The sequence below is a fragment of the Monopterus albus genome, unplaced genomic scaffold (assembly GCF_001952655.1).
Source record: "Monopterus albus unplaced genomic scaffold, M_albus_1.0 scaffold482.1, whole genome shotgun sequence".
Classification (NCBI taxonomy): Eukaryota; Metazoa; Chordata; class Actinopteri; order Synbranchiformes; family Synbranchidae; genus Monopterus; species Monopterus albus.
Window position 1 is genome coordinate 52,736 of NW_018128362.1, and position 5,381 is coordinate 58,116.

The window sequence follows — 5,381 nt, forward strand, 5'->3', positions numbered from 1 at the left end:
CCCACCAAGAGCCGGGGTCTGTCGGAGGTTTCTTCCGTTAAAGGGAGTTTTTCCTCCCCACTGTCGCCAAGTGCTTGCTCAAGGGGGATTTGTTGGGTTTTCCCTATGTAATAATAGTGATAACAGTAAGGTCTAGACCTTACTCTGTAAAGTGTCCTGAGATGACTTTTGTTGTGATTTGGCACTGTACAAATAAAATTTGATTTGATTTGATGTTGTTATGTTGTTGTCTTTGTACTCATGCAAGTGCAGTGAACTAACTTCAGACTGTGGATCTGCAACACAGGCAACTCTAAAAGTAGTTTCAGGCAATTGAATCAGGTCTAAAATCAAGCCGATTCTGTACAGCATCTGCTCAGCTTAAGTGTATAATGCTTATGAGACTGATGTAGGTGCAGCTATAGAATTATATTTGTGCTCGTACTCAGACAAACCTCAGGGTACACTGTACACAGTGTCTGCCTGACAGTGTGTGTCTAATTATGTGTTTACAAGGAACAGCAGGAACGTAAGAAGCCCTAGAGTGCTCTACTGACCGCACCCTATGTATTTTTAGACAGTGTGGAATTTTCGGAAAGGTTGTCTCCAATGTCTAATGAGGCCTGGGTCAGTCAAATATTTAGCTTTGGACCCACATGATACCCAGTCACTGCCAACATTTACTAGCCCAGTAAATACTTAGCCAGTCACAGGAAACTGTCTCCACATTATCCTAAATAGTCCAACTATTTTCTGAGTTTACATTACAAAAAATATTTCTAATTCCATATGATATTTTTATATACATTCACAGATAATAACAGCTGTTTTCCGAGCAAACCACCTACTTTTTTTTTATATATATAGCAAACACAGATGCTGCTTTTTTTCTAGGAGTGGGGTTTAAAGAAAAGATGGTATATTGTACATGTATGAATCAGTTATCAGCTCCAGCAGAGCTATGGGAGGCTTACAGATAGGCTTGCATTGATGTGAAGGTGTTGCCCCCTATTTTGTGGGGGTGGAAGGGTAGGGGCATGTATGAGTGGCAGGTGGCACACACCAAAAGCCCAGATTCTGATGGTTGTGTGGAGAGTTACAAGTGGTAAGGATTGCTGGAGTGTGGTGGGCATTAACTGGGAGTTGCCCCTTTTGTCTTCCAGCTGGTTCATAGAGGGTGATACTGTTCCTCCACAGGTCTACGGTTTCTGCTTGTGCAGGCCCCTGCCAAGGCATTAACCCTCCAGCATTAATTTTGTAAAAAGTATTACCTCTCGGGAGACAAATACATGCGTAGGACTCTATGATTGGTGGTCCCTCTTTAATTCTTTTGATAATCTTGCTAATGCAACAAAATAGAGCTATACTCTGAAGTGATAGTAAAATTAACCAATGAAATGTTACCTCTAACTGGGAAGCTACACTGGAGGCAAGATGTGAGTGTGGCGTTCTGTATCTTTGTCATCATAACACCTGTCTGTCAGCAGGACAGCAGCTGGGCAGTCTTCAGGCCAAAATAACAACACAAATGTAATGGAGAAAAATAGTTTTTGTGTGGGGACATCAGGAATAAACTGTTTTTATGTACCCTATTGATTTATTAATTTTATTGATTTTCCCTGACCTGAAGCATAAAAAATGGGAGGGTTCCAGTATGGACATGTGAGATTCACTGCGGACTAACACATTTGATAGAATGGAATTCTATCTCCAATGTGAGATGTACATAAGATGTGTAGAAAACATATATAAAAATGCACCAAAAAATGCACTCAGTGTGGATTAGGGGTAAGAGGGAAGGGGCTTAAATCAATAAAATTGTGACTCTTTCCACCAGCTACAAGACCTAAAGTAAGCTATAAGATGGCAATTCCCTCTACAGCTGAGCAATAGTGTTTTTAGCGTGCTTGAAACACAGTTTTCACAGTTAAATGTCAACCAGAAAATTAGCCTATTGAAGAATGGGCTCTTTCTTCCATGTGCTATGCATGGGTGAAGCCAAGGGGGGCTGTGGTTCAAGAGGTAGAGCAGGTCGCCTCCTAACCCATAGATTAGCAGTTTGATTCTCGGCTTGTCCAGTCCACATGGCGGAGTGTCCTTGAGCAAAACCCCCAGTTGCTCCCAGTGATGACACCGGCGTGTGAGTGCTTGGGTGAATGGCCAAATAGTGTGAAAGCACTCACACGCCGGTGTCCTCACCGCATCAACTGCATTGTTGGTGCAGTGCATAGAAAATTGTTATACAAGTATAAGACATTTACCGTTTGCAGGGGTGGTACCACGGTTGGCCAGTCAGATTATGGGGGAAGATAACAAATTGTGCCTTAAAGGATAAGGCTGGTCATTTTCTTTATTAGTAGTATTTTTAGCAATCCCCATAAAGAGACTAAAACGATAGTGCATTGCCTCTACTCACAGTTTGTTTGTCAGTTGGTCAGTTCTGGATTATCTTGTTCATCTCTTGTACAAAACCAATTAAAAGCACATCAAAGAAACACCACTGCACTGGGTGACATGTTGTTTTGTAGCAAAACACCAGGCCTGAATATGCTGCCCCAAAGTCTCTGTGCAGCTAAAATGTCCTTTAGTTAGCATGAGGTACAAGCCAACTGCGCATGTGTGAGATTTTGTATGAGCTCTCAGCTTTGTTTCCATTACGATAGCTCCTCATGCTCAGATCTGGTGTTTGCTAATCAAGAAACATGTCACCCAGTACAGACAAAGAAGCTAATTCAGTACTGACAAACTGACAGACATTAACTGTAAGAGGCAATTCACTGTCGGTTTTAGTCTTTGTATGGAGACTGCTGAAAATACTATTAATATAGAAAATGACTGGGCTTATCATTTTTAGGCAGAATTAATTTTCATATCACATTTTTCTGTTACTTTATAATTGATGTTGGTCAAATTAGTTTAATTTTATATTATACATGCAGCATGATATTTGCATTCATTTCTCCAATTGTGTTGTTGAGTACTTGGCATGAGCTGTCAGGGAGGTGAGTGACGCTCCCATGGGGATAGAGGAGTGAACCCAATTAAAGAGCCAGTCAGCTGAGGCAGTAGAACAGACTTTAATGTCCTTTTGTGATTTCAGCAGAAACACACACAGTCTTGGGGGATCAGGCAGAAGAGTGGTACTTAATACGGTCCGGAGTTGAAGTCTCCAGCAGGGAAGGCAAGGCAGAATCACAGGTTGGTTGAACAGGCAGGGTGTCGATCTCAGGTTGGCAGTCAGACAAGAGTGAGCAGGCTGGATCACAGGTCTTTAGAGCAGGCGAGGGTCCGGTACCAGGAAAGCGGTCAGAGGAAAACACTAGAGAGTCTAGACAAGGCATAGAACAATCTGGCAACTCCTCACAGTGTGAGGAGCTGCTATATGCTGTGGTGAACAGGTGTGGGTGATTAGTGGCAGGAGCTGAAGTTACCGGGGTTGTGGATGAGCTGGTGACAGGAAGTGGTATCAAAATAAAGGCAGGATCCCGGAAGCGGACGGGGCAGGATCATGACATGAGCCACCTCAGTGGGGTGCAGCAGCTATGTTATGTTTGTTCTAATGTGGTTCTTTGTTTTACATTGTACATTTTCCATTTTGCAAATATACACATATTTACATAAATAAATCACTTGAGAAAGACAGCTTCTCAATCATAACATTTTAAAAACTTTAGACAAGAGAAACCTTTTTAATGCTTGTCATTGTGATTAAAAAACATTGTAGACACAGTAATGTGGGTTGCATATGTTTGTGGCTATAAGTTCTATTCCAAGCATGTTTTTTGGCTTGGAAGGAAGGTGGATAGAGGGCCTCAGTGCAATGGTTACAGTTTGCCACTGTTAGGATGTGTATTTTTTGCAGTGCAGGCTCTCAGACAGAGCATGTTGGTGCTTGCTTAGAGGGCAAGCAGTCAGTGGAGTCTTTCATGTCCTCAGAGTGACATGTTATCTCCTCTGCCATCACAGTCCTCCTCAAAGGAAACTGCAATCTTATGGAAGAAGAGGGAGGCCGCCATGTGTGCATAATGTGTGTAATGCAAACACAAATAAACAGATTTTTACTTCTGCTTTTCTAAGGATCATGAACTGAAATTTAATTCTAAAATTCCACTCTCCTTGACTGCTAACAGTGTGTGTTTTAGGGTGAATTCTTGTGTAACATGTGATATGATGAATTGATGAACAACTTTTGGGTGTTTCCACTTTACTTTTATAGTCTGGCGTACACACCAAGCTAGTGAGTGTGTTGATGATGTTCTATCAAACAACTGATGGTGAAGGAAATTGTTCAATTACAGTGAAAACAGCAATGAAAATATCTAAAAAGAGATACAATGAGATTTTGACTTTTGTCATTAAGAGCCAGCACCAGAATCGTCAGACAAGGCAAGAGACTCGGTTGTTTATGACCAAATTACAAACTGGCTATGTGACCGTGTCATGTCCTGCTTCCACCAAAGTGGAGATAATATTTTTACCGAAATTTGTTTGGTTTGTTCACATCATAACTTTTAAAGTAAGGAATGGATTTGGATGAAATGAAATCTATGGAAACCCGTTTCCGCCAGTACAAAAAAAATTTTTTGACCCACAAAGTCAAAATTATGAGATAAAAAGTCGAAATTTCAACTTACCAAGTCAAAATTATGAGATACCAAAGTCAAGTGTACATGCGCACTAGCTACCCGGACACCTTCCATTACATACATGGCCTTAACATTAGCTCCTTTACAAGGTATGTAAGATTTGATTTTTATAGGTTCTAGTTACTTTACAAGCTTTAGTTACTTCTCATACCTTTAGTTCCCTTTAGTTACTTTTCATCACTCTAGTTTGTTAGAAATTAATAAATCAGTCAGATAATTATTAGACAATGTGTTAAATCAAATGTGTTAGTAAATGCAATTTAGTAAGATTCAAAGTTTGCTCTAGTCTGCTCTGTTTCAAGGTTAGCAGTAAGCCATGACACCAATTGTTTTCCTGTATTAATCTTGTGTTGGAGTACCATTCTGAATAAATAAGTGAATGTCTTAGCTACACATCACGTGACAACATACACACATATTGGGCTTCCTCATTTTGTTATGACTAGGTAACACACAGCTGCTCCAAGCCTGTGGAGCTCTAGATAAGAGATGGAGTCTGCTGGACTGACTTCATCTGTGTAAGGGGTGAGCCCTGTTGTACTCGGTACTTTTAACCATGCTAACTCTGAGAGACGAAGCAGTCCAAGTAACTTCAAAACAGTGCTGATTTATTCAATGAACACAGGTAAAAATTAACATTACACGCTCAGGTATCTTGCACCTCCAACATGCACGCAGGCAGCTGAAAGATGAAAGACCCTGAACCACAACAGGCCTATACATTATATCACTTCGGGCTAACCCCATTCTACACAG